Below are 15,416 nucleotides of genomic sequence, written 5' to 3' on the forward strand. Positions count from 1 at the left end.
ACAATCTTGGTAAAACTCTGTCTTCCCCACGAGGGACTTCCAGCCTTCACTGTCAAAGATCTAGCCTCTAAATTCCCTCAAAGTCATTGCAACTTGGGCTGCCTCAATGACTGCTCACCTCCCAAGGTTTCAATCTCACCTCCCGAGATTACCTCCCTCTTGAGTCCTGAGGCTGTGCTCCAGCACCAACTCACAAGCACAACTTCAACTCTTCAGCACTGCCAGGCAAAATACCCCATCTTCAAAGGTTTATCTTTGCACCAATGGCCCTCAGAACAGGGTCACAAAACTTCCACTGCCTTCTCACTCTCCAGGGTTTCTCTCGAGCCCTCACTACTTGAAGCCTGCCAACTGTAGCGCTTTTACTGCTTGAGGCCTCTTTCTTTGCTCCTCTCCCTGATGGTTCCCACTGGTAGTCTCCTCCTTCTGGTGGCTCCTTCCCTGGTTCTCTCTCTCCCTTTGAGACCTCTTGCTGTCCCCTGTCCCGGACTCTTCTATGGTATGGTGTCCCACTCCGGGACCATGTGAAAGGGTTTCTACACGTTTTTTCTCCACGCAGGCGCAATGAGCGATTGTCCCCGGCCTGAAACGCTGGACTGCACATACACAGCCCGCTCCTGATACTCACACATACGAAAACTCCATGTTGGGCTTATAGTTCCTGACCTCTGTTTGGGAATCAGCAAAGTTGGGATTCCTAACACAACCCATTAGCGCATCCTTCTATTCTTTTCTCCCTTGTGTGCTTATCAAACTTGCCCTTAATTGCTATTCGTTCCAGTTACCTAATGCAGCAGTGAGTTCCACATTCTTTGGGTAAATAGGTTTCTCCTGAATTCACTATTGGATTAATTAGTGACTATCTTATATTTATGACTCTAGGTTGTTTATTTTGTGGGGTCCGGAGGATCACCGGCTCCACAATAACAAATACAGACTTATTGGTAAGATTCTCTTGTATGTCAGTCATGGTTCAATCGGTGGTACCCTGAGTGACAAGGTTCTGGGCTCAACTCCTACTGAACACAACAATTGGCACTCCTATGCAGTACTGAGGGAGGGCTGCACTGTCAGAGGTGCCATCTTTTGGATGAAACGTTAAACTGAGGTCCTATCTTCCTGCTGAAGTGGATGTAAAAGATCCCTTTGAACTTTTTTAAAAGAGCAGGTGAGCTGGTGTCCTGGCCAATATTCATCCCTCTGTCAACATGACAGGAAACAGGTTATCTGGTCATTATCACATTGCTGTGTGTGGAAGTTTGTAATGTGCAAACTATCTGCCATGTTTCCTATATTACAACAGTAACTGCACTTCAAAAGTAATTAATTAGTTGTAAACTGTTTGAGCAAGAACTGCTGTTCTTGAAAAGCGCTGTATGAATGCAAATCTTTCTTTCTTCTGCAGGGCTGCCAGTTGATATTGGGTGGAGCCTATCTGATGCGTGATTCATAAGGGGCAATTGAGATCCAATGTACATTTTAGGATGGCAATTCGCATTTTAAATGAGCCTAGTGTCCAACTCAGGGAGTATTTGAACGGCCCATGGTAGGCCAGTATGAAAGAGGGGTGTTGTGCAATGGCGGGAATGGAACGATAAGTCACTCCCTGCATAGCCGGGATGCTTTTTGTCCCATATCTGCTGGTCAAGGGGCCTCTGAATTCAGCCTGGTGTGTGCAAGGAATGACTGCAAATGGACACAAATTTTGAAACATAATTCATTTCCCCTTCAAAAAAAAAGTGTAGCACCTGCATTAGATATAAAATATATCTAAATTATTAGCTTTTTTCCTAAAATTCATGAGTCAACTGGGGATATGCTTACATGCAAGCAGAAATATTATATTTTAAAAATCATGACATTTCTTGATAAACTTCCTTTGAAAAAATAATAATTGTGAATAATTCATTGGGGCTATATTAGACATATGCAGTACACTTACATTTGTAATCCACACTGATAACTGCCACCATTATAACACAAGCCAGAAATTGGATAAAAGTACTCCATAATAGTCTAGGAATTGATGGAGGTACTATTTGGAGATTAACTGTGAGTCAATAAATGTTTCTGGGAGAATTAAGACTCCAGTAATTCCAATTCTGCTGGTTTCTGTAGCAGGTGTGAATCATGCGTTATAATATCAAGACTGAATGGTTTAACTGTATTAAGCAAGCACAGGGGAGAGCAGAAAGCACTGAGAGATGAAAGGGCAAGAGGCCAGTACTTTTGAGGAACTAAAGTGTACCTTTCCCGAAGTGTCACATACTTCGATTTTTATGAACAAATAGCAGATATTTTGACAGACCCCAGGAAACATTAAGAAATCTGAAAAAATGCTTGGCATTCCGAAAACAGCTAAGATCATTTTAAAGTACAGTTTGGAATTCCAAGTACTTGCCTCAAGTTGACATGCTACAAAGTGTATCTTGATAGTCTGTAAATCACTTTGCGTTGAGTCACGATGACCTTTGATAAAAGGTTATCCCTGTGCAGTGCTGGCATGAGAGAAACAGAGCGTTGAATATTTTGCCTTGAATGCTTGTTTTATCAGAATAGAAGAAAGGCATCAGTTACATAGAGAAAAACTCTTAGGCTGGAGCATTGGCAACAATCTATGTAACTTAAACTTGCAAAATCTCAAGACTACTTATATGCTTTTGGACAAGATGACAAGGGAACAGATCCAAATTGGAAGGGGTCTCAGGCATAACAAACCTTTCAATCCATTTGTGGAGGTCACCCTGAGCATCATACCATGCAAATCTTTTGACACAGTGAGAGACGATGAACCTGGATGTTACGCTCCTGAACTCAGGCCAGCCCCTTTAGGATAAGTGCTCTGCCTTTTCTCCCTATGCAACTTCCCAGACATATCCTCAATACAAAGACTATCACATGCAGTGCAATCACTGAAAAGCAGCCTTGTGATGCTTTGTTGAGGCAGCATTTCAAGACTCTTTTATCTTACATTTCTTACAGGACTGGAAGAAGACTGTTCGCACCCAGTGTTGCTAAGCAATCCAGAACCCTACAGTGCTTGGTACCATTCTGACTTCCTTTACACAGCCCTGGCACAGCTACACACACCCTAGAGGATTCACATAGCAAGTTTAGGAACACTTATAGGTCACACTGCACAGGTAAGGAGGAGCATGTAATGGTTGTAACAAAAGAGCAGGCGCCTGTTGCACAGAATCTGTTTCTATTGCAGCCCCTAGGGATTCTGGGCTAGCATGGCTTCCACCTGTAATGCAGGACAATTGAATGGGAAACGTGGGCACTGGAATTTGCAGTAAGACATACTAAAATGTGATGAGAAATGTGACAACAGGAAGCAAGGTTGTAGACAGGAAATGCATGTAGATGTAAAATATTTCGTGAGATATTGATATATATTTTGAACTCAGTAGGATATTCCTTACAGGAAAATACATTGGCTCTTTAGAATTATTGACTTAAGCTGTGCAAACATTGGGAATAATGCACTTTTAAGGTTTAAGGAAACTTACCTATGCTCCTTGGCCTGGGGAGTTAGAAGATGTCCTGCTTATATAGTTTGACAATTATGTGCACCTGCATCATTGGTCTATTCCTTGAACTTCTCATTCCTTCACAATTTCTCTGCAAGTCCCCTTTTTATCAGGATGGCAGCCGTGCTTCAGGGAGTGAACAATCTCTCTATACCACATAGCAGTCAGGTCACAAGGAGATCAAAACCTTCACAGTGATGATTCGTTTTGATTCCTGAATGTGGTCACTGTGGGCACGTTGATCTTCTCTTTCCTGACTACTATCTGGTGGAGTGCAGAGGAGGAGTAGATTTTTTCTCTCCTCTGAAATACGACTCACTGCAGGGCATATCATGAATGGATATATCAGCAATAAACCGGGATGAAAAAACTCACTTTGATGATAAGGTACTTAGCTGAAAATGAAATGAATTTTTGAAGGTCAGACGTGGTTGAACTCAGCAAGTTTCAAACATATTGGGGTACATTTTGTCTTTGTTTGATGGCGATAAGGAGTCAGGAACCCTTTATACATCTCTCTCAATTCTATTTCCTTTGGAAATTGGGAGATATTAAAAGCAGGTTGCCAATTCCTTACCACCCATTTTACAAAGTTAAAATCTACCCCATTGTGTGCGTGACGTTCCACTTCAAAAGAACATTCTCTCCCAGATTAGAGTTGTTAAAGAAGCAAATCCTGTTATAATTTTCTTTAATATTCCTTAATGGGAAGACGAAACAAAGCCTCATGTCAATGAAACTAATTAGTAAAATTAGAGAATATATTTTCCATTTATGTCTTTTTTGATGATTAATTATGAATCATTATTTAATGCTATGCACAAATTGAAAGAACATTTGCTGTCAAAGAAAGAGCAAAGGCACACTCCCAAACCCCACCAAAGAAAACATTATCTACTTGGACTGCAGTGTGGGATAGTTTTAACGGGGTGCTCAAGGCCATGTGGGGCCGTCTGAGTCTGGGAAATCTGTCTGGCAATTTTTTCCTGTATGTTAAAGCAACATCAATCCGCCATAAACATGATGGATGATCCCAGGAATGTTGGAGAGGATGTGGTCAGGAAGCCATGTTTCTACAACATGATGTGGGAATGCCCCAGACTCGGCCTATTCAGGGGGACAATTGATTATGCAGCTCTCTTTGTAATCTCAGCCAATTGTCTTTCAGACGCTCTTGTAGCCACATGCGCAGCTGAAAATAGATTCTGCCTGCATTGCTATAACTCTGGCTGTCTGCCTTTGTGGCCGAATGATATTTCCATGTTTTCCCTCACTCTGACAACATTTCTGTCTGTACTTTGCTTTCTGTTCACAATGGCTCTGAGGGATAGCAGTACTTCTGCGAAATAGATCACAGATGAATTTATTTCTACACTAGTTCCAATAGCCCTTGAAATTTTCAGAAAGGAGTTTTAATTTCTGAAAAATGCATCAAAAATGAATTTATGTCTATGGGAGTTGCAGCAGCCTTCTTTATCGACTTGCATTTTAATTTTTCTTCTTTCTCTGGCTTTGTTTCCTCCACAATTTTTCTATTCTAGTTTTATCCTTTCTTTTTCCCAATTGACTAGCTTACTGCCTTGGGCTTCCCTAGGACTTGAGTTCAGTTACTCACTGGTGCATTGGTAACGAGTGCTGCCGGGTTATCCAACTGTGGAGGGCATCACAGATGAGCTTAATTTCTGTCACCACTTGGTGTACTCATCCACGCCCTTCCAAAGTCAGCATCAGTAGCAATGCCCACACATGGTTCAACTCACTCAGTGAAGACCGAGGATTCATTTAATTCTACATGACAACACTGCTGATAAGAATTTCACAGAAAAATCTTTTCATCAAAATTTTCTAACAGAAGAGATGTGTATTATGAATGTGAAAGAACCTTGCATTTTCACATGAACTGTAACTTTATTTACTTTCAAGCATCTAAAAAAATTAACAGAATATATTAGGTGATGTAGGTTAATATCTTATTTAAAACTTTTGCTGTCTGAATTGATAAAGACAATCTAATGTAACAGAAGGTACTAGAAATACTCAGCAGGTCAGGCAGCATTAATTTCATAATGTTTCAGGTCAATGAGCTGTAATGACTCGATGGAGCGGACAGGTTTCAACAAGAAACAGATAAACTTTATTGCAGAGAGATTTTTAGGTGCTGCATGCTCGATCAGGACTCTCATCAGGAAGCCCCACCCCCCGGATTGCCTATGCATAGGGCTTATTAGCCAGAACCTCCCAGAACATCATGTGACCCCTGATAGCCGCAGGAGAGCATATACCTTCAGTTGGTACATTTCTTTTCCCTTTAGTTTTTTTACAATTTTTATTTACAGAGAAAATTTGAATATCCAACAACATATACATATATACAACTTAAGGTGATTACAGATCAAGTCTCTGAGGTGCTTTCCTTATACAGCTAGAGCAGTGTAGCTCTACCACTTGAGGTTCCTCAACAAGATCAATGAGATCTGAAACTGCAGCATGAGACACATCTTTAGAAAGTGGCAGTTCTCGGTTTGGCAACTCTACAGAGACATTGGGCATGTCTATTCTAGGTCGATCTGTCACCTCAGGAGTTGACGGTTTGACATTAATCATAGGCGGAATAGTTGGTTTTTGGAATGTACCTCTGTAGCATGAATATGATCGACGTGCTTACAAACAATTCTATCTTCCTCTTGAACTCAGAAAGATAATAATAATAAAGCCAGAGTTATAGCAATGCACGCAGAATCTATTTTCAGCTGCACATGTGGCTACAAGAGTGTTTGAAAGACAATTGGCTGAGATAACAAAGATAATAAAGAAAGGTAGTATTGAGGAAGTGGGGAGGCTGCAGAAGGATGTACACAGCTTAGGAGAATGGGCAAAGAAGGGGCAGATGGAATACAACGTGGGGAAGTGTGAGGTCATGCACTTTGATAGGAAGAATAGAGGCATTGACTATTTTCTAAATGGGGAGAGAATTCAGAAATCTGGAGTGCAAAGGGACTTAGGAGTTCTAGTCCAGGATTCTCTTAAGGTTAACTTGCAGGTTGAGTTGGTAGTTAGGAAGGCAAATGCAATGTTGGCATTTATTTTGAGAGGACTAGAATATAAAAGCAGGGATGTGCTGCTGAGGCTTTATAAGGTTCTGGTCAGACCACATTTAGAATATTGTGAGCAATTTTGGACCCCGTATCTCAGGAAGGATGTGCTGGCCCTGGACAGGGACCAGAGGAGGTTCACGAGAACGATCCCAGCAATCAAAGTCTTAACATATGAGGAACGTTTGAGGACTCTGGGTCTATACTCGATGGAGTTTAGAAGGATGAGAGGGGATCTGATTGAAACTTACAGAATACTGAAAGGCCTGGATAGAGTGGACGTGGGGAAGATGTTTCCATTAGTAGGAGAGACTAGGACCCGAGGGTATAGCCTCAGAATAAAGGGAAGATCTTTTAGAACAGAGATGAAGAGAAACTTCTTTAGCCAGAGAGTGGTGAATCTATGGAATTCATTGCCACAGAGGGCTGTGGAGGCCAGGTCATTGAGTGTATTTAAGACCGAGATAGATAGGTTCTTGATTGGTAAGGGGATCAAAGATTATGGGGAGAAGGTGGGAGAATGGGGTTGAGAAACTTATCAGCCATGATTGAATGGAGGAGCAGACTCGATGGGCCGAATGGCCTAATTTCTGCTCCTATGTCTTATGGTCTTATGGATAATGGACCAGCCTCTGAGACAATGGTTCCTGGAGCCAACAAGGTCCACTTCCAAATTTTTCACCAATACCGTGTCACCTACAGTGAATGTGCGAGCTTTGCTGTGTATATTGTGGTTCAATTTTTGATTATCCTGATTCTGCTATACGTTCCCCTCTAAATTTGGAAACACCAGACCTAACCGTATAAGTAGGCAGTGTTTCATCAATAATTCAGATGGTGTTGAACCAGTAGTCGAATGTGGCGTTGTATGATAACTGAGAAGAAAGTGGGGAAAGTTGAGATTCTAGAGTACCTTCTGATAACCTTTTCATAGCAGACTTGAAAGTTTGTACAGCTCTCTCGGCTAAATCATTCGATGACGGATGGTGAGGGGCTATTTTAATATGTCTGATTTCATTCAGCTCCATGGATTTCTGAAACTCTGTGCTGGTAAAGGCTACACCATTATCAGAAATGATGATTTCAGGTAGGCCATGTATGCTAAAACAGTGATGCAGCTTCTCAATAGTTGCACTAATGTTGACGATTTGACTTCGTATACATCCATCCATTTAGAATTCCATCTACAATCAACAAAAGCGTGGTACCTCAGAATGGTCCTACATAACTGATATGTACTAATCCAAGGTCGACCAGGACACTCCCACAGATGCAGGGGAGCTGAAACAGGCAACTTCTGTTGTTGCTGACAATGGAGAGAGTGCTTGACCATATTTTCAATGTCAATGCTTGGCCACCAAACATAGCTTCACGCAAGCATTTCCATCTTTGATATGCCTGGATGCACACTATGAAGCTCTGTCAAGAGTGGTTCTCTACCTTGTAAAGGAATGACAACTCTTGATCCCCACAACAAAATTCCATCTTGACAACTTAACTCTATGTTTCTGGCATGGAATGGTTTTGTCTCTTCAGATCCAGATGAATTTGACCACCCTTGCAAAACAAAGTCTCTGACTTTCAACAATATTGGTTCTCTGTTCATCCAACTTCTAGTTTGTTTCGCACACAGAGGTGAAGAACCAAAGAAATTCAGTAATAGCACAACTTCCTGTGGAACAGGAGCATATACAATGCTATCTGGTAACAGGAGACAACTAAGTCCGTCCGCATTTGCAATGTGTAAGCCAGGACGGTACATAAAAGTATACTCATATGTAAATAATATCAGAGCCCAATGATGTATTCTTGCTGATGCTATTGGCGGAATGGTCTTATCCTCACTGAATAAACCCATTAATGGTTTATGGTCCGACATAATGATGAAATGTCGTCCATGTAGGTGGAATTTCTTCATTCTGAATGCCACCAGTAAACAGAATCACAGAATTTTAGCGACATAGACGGGGGTCATTTGGCCCATCATGTCTGCACTGGGTCTCCAAATGAGCACTATGATCAAAGTGCCATTACCCTGCCTTTTCCTTTTACCCCTGCACATTGTTCCTATTCAAATAATCAACTAGTGCCCTCTTTAATGCCTCGATTGAACCTGCCCCCACTACACTTCCAAGCAGTGCATTCCAGATCCGAACCACATGTTGCTTCCTTTTCTAGCTGGAAATAACTCTTCTCGGCTGTGGAGAGGGTTCTTGAGACATAGCCAATGGGCCTTTCTGATCCATTTTCCATTCTATGTGATAACATGGCTCCTGCACCATAAGGAGAGGCATCGCATATTAATGCCAACTCTTTTGATGGGTGGTAGTTTATCAATAAGCATGACAAATGCAACAGTTTCTAAACTTTCATAAAGACTTCTTCCTGTTGTGAATTCCATGACCAATGATGATTCCTTTTTAACAACAAGTATGATGGTGCCAACACAGTGATAAGTTAGGCAAGAAATGACTATAATAGTTGTCATACCCAGAAAGGACTTGAGTTCAGTTATATTGGATAGTGATGGTGCATTTTTTATTACCTCAATTTTCTCTTCTACTGGATGCAAACCCATGGCATCCACCCTGTGAACCAGGTAAGTAACCTCTGGTGCTTGAAATGTGCATTTTTCTTTCTTTAACCGTAGGCCGGATTCCAGAAAACTTCTAAGCACCTCCTCCAGGTTGGTCAAATGTTCGGTCTCGGCTGACCCTGTGATCAGAACATCACCTAGGTGATTCCACTCAAGGAAGTCTTTGCAAAAGACTCCATTGTTCTTTGGAAGATAGCGCATGCAGATGTTACTCCAAAGAGTAGGTGAATGTACGGATAAAGACCCTTGTGTGTATTAATAATCATGTATTCTCTCGATGTGCTATTCAGTTTAAATTGTTGATAAGCGTGGCTCATATCCAACTTTGTATAAGACTTGCATATAAGTTGTCTATCCTTGGAATGGGGTACCTGTCTAGTTTTGCTGCCTTGTTTACAGTCAATTTATAGTCCCCACAAATGCATACGGTTTGGTCAGGCTTAACCACTGGAACTATGGGTGCTGCCCATTCTAAGAATAGGATGGGTTGGATGATGCCCAGTTTTTCTAACCGGCACAGTTCTGTATTCACCTTCTCTTTCAATGCATGAGGCACAGTTCTGGCCTTAAAGAAATGCGGTGTCGCCTGAGGATCCACATATATCTTGACCTGCATGCCTTTAACTTCCCTACTTCACCCTGATACATCATGTCATATTTCCTTACCATTCAGGAACTGCTCCTGTTTTCAGATTAAATATCTCAGACCAGTCAAGCTTGATTTTCTGTAGCCTGTCTCGGCCTAAAAAAACTTGGGCCCTTCTCTATCACTATTATCACAGAGAGTGGACTTTGTGTGGCCTACAAGACACAGGTATTTTGGCAATGCCCGTTACCTGAATAGATTCTCCAGTGTATGTCTTTAATTTAGCGGTTGTCCACTCAAGGTTTATTGGCTGTCTACCTCCAAATGAAAGTTTGCCCTCTACTGTAGTTAAGCCACCCATATCCACCTCCATTATTAGTGGCTTCCCATTAACTTGGATTGTAACAGTGATAGGTTCGGTTTTTACAGTGGGTTGCGTTATACAGGAAATAAATGTCAGTATTGGCAGCTTCAGGTTCTGCTGTATTTTTAATTCAATCATGTTGGTTTGCTGCTTTATGGGCTGTTTCGACTTCACCCTGCATTGCCTTACTACGTGACCTTTTTTATGGCAGTTATGGCATTCTGCCTCCTTGAATCTGCAGGTGTCCGGCCAATGGTCACCCCCCAATCTATAACAAATTAATCTTGGAGTTGCTGCTGAAGTGTTTCTACTAGGCCTTTTCGTGTTTCTAATAGTGGACATTGCCTCTCACTTCAATGCTGTGTCTCTGGTCTTTGCGCCAGGCCTGGCGGGAGGCTCCCATCCCACATGAAGAACAGCGCCATGTTGTATGTGTTACAAAACCTTCGAGTCTTTCGCAGCACTTTCCATGGTGAGTGATATTTCCGGGGCGCACTTCAAGTCAATGTTGACCTCTGCGAGTAAAAGGTGCTGAATGGTGTCGCCTTGAACCCCACAAACTATTCAGTCCTGCAGCATATCATTTAATATGTCCCTGAAGTCGCAGTGTTCTGTCAACTGCTTCAGCTTCGCTAGATACGTTGCAATGGATTCTCTCGGGGCCCTAAATCTGGAATTAAACTTAAACGGCTGTATTATTACAGGTGGCTTTGGCTGGTCCACTAAATCATTATAGGGCTTAGAATTGGACATGTTCAGGGCCATAAGGTTGCGAATGAGATTGTATGCCTTACTGCCACATACACTCAAAAGGATTGCTTTCTGCTTTTCCTCCATGGTAATTTTGTTTGCTACAAAATAAAATCCAAGGCTCCCTACATACTGGCTCCAGTCTTCTGTTGTCACATCATAAGAATCGATTCTGCTGAAGAATGGCATGGCTGGTGAGTAGTCTTTTCCTGCTCTTAAGATTTGATGTATTCACGGTAACAAGGTGAGGTGCAACGTCAGAGCTATTTTACCCTCATCGCCAAATGTAATGACTGGACAGAGCATACAGGTTTCAATAAAAAAACAGATAAACTTTATTACAGAGAGCTTTTCCGGTGCTGCATGCTCAATCCGGACTCTAGTCAGGAAGCCCTGTCCGGAAGTCAGGATTGCCCGCGCTTAGCGCTTATTGGTCGGAGCCTCCCAGAACATCACCTGACCCCGATAGACAGCAGGAGAGGCTATATCTTCAGTTACTATAGGAGCTTTCATTATTTTGTAATGGTTGAACAATGAAGCAAACTCATGTAAAACCTATCATACCTATCTAAAGACGCAGAGTGTTAATTAGAATCACGTAGCAGGTTCCTGTTCTCCAGTTGTTACGTGTTCTTTCAAAACAGAAGTTGTGATTTTTAGAGGAGAGACTGGTTGAGGAGAGATTTGGTAGATGTATTCAAAATCACAAAGGACCTATACAGATTAGATTGAGAGAAACTGCTCCGGTTGGCAGAACAGTCAAGAACCAGAGGGTACTGTTGTAAAATGACTGAAAAAAGAACCAAAGGTGACATGAGGAAAAACTTTTTTTACACAGCGAGCGGTTATGGTCTGGTATGCACTGCTTGAAAAGGTGGTGGAGGCAGATTCAATCGTGACTTTCAAAATGGAACTGGATAGGTACATGAAGGGAAAGGTTTTTCAGGGCAATGGGGAAAGAGCAAGGGCATGGGAATGGCTAAGTTATTTTTGCAGAGCATCTGCATGGGCTTGTTAAGCCAAATGGTCTCCTTCACTGCTGTAACCATTCTATGATTCCAAGACCTTCATCACTTCTTTCTGTTCCCAATTTAATGGGATTAAGCTGTATCTTGTTATGTCCTACACATTCTTTGAATTTTTTTTTTTATTCATTCATGGGATGTAGGTGTCGCTGGCTAGGCCAACATTTATCGCCCATCCCTAGATGCCCTTGAGAAGAGGGTGATGAGCTGCCTTCTTGAACCGCTGCAGTCCATATGGTGTAGATACACCCACAGTGCTGTTAGGGAGGGATTTTGACCCAGCAACAGTGAAGGAGTGGCGATATGTTTCCAAGTCAGGACGGTGAGTGATTTGGAGGGGAACTTCCAGGTGGTGGTGTTCCCATGTGTCTGCTGCCCTTGTCCTTCTAGATGGTAGCGGTCATGTGTTTGGAAGGTGCTGTCAAAGGCACATTGGTGAATTCCTGCAGTGCATTTTGGAAATGGTACAAACTGCTGCCACTATGCGTCGGAGATGGAGGGAGTGAATGTTTGTGGATGTGGCGCCAATCAAGCAGGCTGTTTTGGCCTGGATGGTGTCGAGCTTCTTGAATGTTGTTGGAGCTGCACTCATCCAGGCAAGTGAAAAGTATTCCATCACACTCCTGACTTGTGCCTTGTAGAAGATGGACAGGTTTTGGGGAGTCAGGAGGTGAGTTTTGTTCCTTCAACTTTCTCAGACTATTTTGCATTGCTTACTTTTAAGTTTTCTTTCCTTCATATTTTTTTCTGCCTAATCAACAGACGTTTCCTCCTACAACTTGTAGAGCTTGAACCCCACTCCAGAATCTTGAGGACATAATCTAGATGAGAGGTTAGAGGATTGCCACTACCAGTGGTTGTAGACACACCTTCAAAACTACTGCTGGGTAAAGTGAATGCATACTTCTCCCAGATTTGGATATTGGAATCATTCCCAGATAATTTGAACAGACAGTACCCCAACTTAACTAAGGAAAACAAACCTCACCATGAATCATATACCCCATTTGAACCATAATGAATCAAAGATTTGGCACAAGATTAGAAGATAGCTTGAGAGGCTGTCTCCATTCAAATAGTGCATATATTTTTTTTAAATTCCAGGAACAGACAGAAGAGCTGTGTGCTACTCTTATTATATGTATAGGCAAACTAAGGCATTACAATATAATTTACATCATATATTCAAATACAAATGAAAGATCACAATGTCACAATGGTTGCATATGGAGGACTATAGAAAACCACACTGAGTCATCATTTCCTGTCAAAATAACAGCAGGATTAATAGTGGCTCACTGCAATATATGCACAAATGGTACCAACAACTTTGCATTTGAAGCAGATGCACAGTTAAGCTCTAACATTCAGAAATTACTGACTGAGTTGTGCTATTCTCTTGGAAAAATTTATTAATTTTGCTTCCAATCTCCACCGCTCCATCATTTTCACATGGTCCATCTCTGACACTTCCCTTCCCTTCCTTGACCTCTCTGTCTCAATCTCTGGTGATAGACTGTCCACCAATATCCATTACAAACCCACCGACTCCCACAGCTACCTCGACTACAGCTCCTCACACCCCGCTTCCTGTTAGGACTCCATCCCATTCTCTCAGTTCCTTCGCCTCCGTCGTATCTGTTCTGATGATGCTACCTTCAAAAACAGTTCCTCTGACATGTCCTCCTTCTTCCTTAACCGAGGTTTTCCACCCACGGTTGTTGACAGGGCCTTCAACCGTGTCCAGCCCATCTCCCGCGCATCTGCCCTCACGCCTTCTCCTCCCTCCCAGAAACATGATAGGGTCCCCCTTGTCCTCACTTATCACCCCACCAGCCTCCGCATTCAAAGGATCATCCTCCGCCATTTCTGCCAACTCCAGCATGATGCCACCACCAAACACATCTTCCCTTCCCCCCCCCGTCGGCATTCCGTAGGGATCGTTCCCTCCGGGACACCCTGGTCCACTCCTCCATCACCCCCTACTCCTCAACCCCCTCCTATGGCACCTCCCCATGCCCACGCAAAAGATGTAACACCTGCCCCTTCACTTCCTCTCTCTTCACTGTCCAAGGGCCCAAACACTCCTTTCAAGTGAAGCAGTATTTCACTTGCATTTCCCCCAACTTAGTCTACTGTATTCATTGCTCCCAATGCGGTCCCCTCTACATTGGAGAGACCAAATGTAAACTGGGCGACCGCTTTGCAGAACACCTGTTGTCTGTCCACAAGAATGACCCAAATCTCCCTGTCGCTTGCCATTTTAACACTCCACCCCTGCTCTCTTGCCCACATGTCTGTCCTTGGCTTGCTGCATTGTTCCAGTGAAGCCCAACGCAAACTGGAGGAACAGCACCTCATCTTCCGACTAGGCACTTTACAGCCTTCCGGACTGAATATTGAATTCAACAACTTTAGGTCTTGAACTCCTTCCTCCATCCCCACCCCCTTTCTGTTTCTTCCCCCTTCCTTTTGTTTTTTCCAATAAATTATATAGATTTTTCTTTTCCCACTTATTTCCATTATTTTTAAATATTTTAAAATCTTTAATGCTCCCCCCACCCCCACTAGAGCTATACCTTGAGTACCCTACCGTCCATTCTTAATTAGCACATTCGTTTAGATAATATCACCAACTTCAACACCTATGTGTTTTTTTGTTCCTTTGTCTGTGACATCTTTTGGTGATCTGCTTCTATCACTGCTTGTTTGTCCCTACAACCACACCACCCCCCTCCACTTCTCTCCCCCCACCCAACACCACCCCCCCCCCCCCACACAAACATTAAACCAGCTTATATTTCACCCCTTCCTTGGATTCACCTAGTTCTGTTGAAGGGTCATGAGGACTCGAAACGTCAACTCTTTTGTTTTCCGCTGATGCTGCCAGATCTGCTGAGTTTTTCCAGGTAATTCTGTTTTTGTTTTGTGCTATTCCATCGTTAGTTTCATGAAAATAGCACTTTGTTTGCCTCACTATTCAAAAGCATTGAATGGTCCAAAGTTGCTGCATTTGAGCAGTGAATACAAACTAGACACACCACAGAAAGTTAAATCTTGCCCATTGTAGTCTAGAAACCTTTTTAGTGACATGATAAGCATTAATTACTGCCAGTAAACCTCTCTGGCAATGAAAATTAACAATTACAAGTATGGAGTCACATTCCTTCAGGTTTTAATTGCTGTTGCAGATTTTAAAATTTTAAGACTTATAATTTTTACTTTTTTTCCTGCCTTTTTTTTTCTCTCTCTTAATCTGATCTTTCTTTCCTTCCCTTTATTTGTCTTTCTGCGCCTGATTTTACATTGAATTCACCCGGTCCTTCTTACACTTCCTTCTCAGTCTTGTGCTTTTAATGGTTAAGGAGGTACACGCTTGCCTGCCCTATTCACTCAAGTTCCAGGTGCCCAGTGTCCCTGGCTGCATCATTATCAGCTCACACTTTTCAACAACTTGCTACATACAGTTT

At 42.4% G+C, this 15,416-nt stretch overlaps 1 long non-coding RNA gene across 1 annotated transcript in view; it reads right to left on the minus strand.

Annotated features, from left to right (window-relative positions):
* Window positions 1-2,401: 2,401 nt before the first annotated feature.
* The window catches only part of LOC121283786, a 167,945-nt gene continuing 154,930 nt past the window's right edge, over window positions 2,402-15,416 (minus strand). The window contains exon 5 of the long non-coding RNA XR_005944388.1: window positions 2,402-2,498. This is a non-coding gene — a long non-coding RNA (uncharacterized LOC121283786). The remainder of the gene's footprint in view (window positions 2,499-15,416) is intronic.

The sequence above is a fragment of the Carcharodon carcharias genome, chromosome 11 (genome assembly GCF_017639515.1).
Source record: "Carcharodon carcharias isolate sCarCar2 chromosome 11, sCarCar2.pri, whole genome shotgun sequence".
Taxonomy (NCBI): domain Eukaryota; kingdom Metazoa; phylum Chordata; class Chondrichthyes; order Lamniformes; family Lamnidae; genus Carcharodon; species Carcharodon carcharias.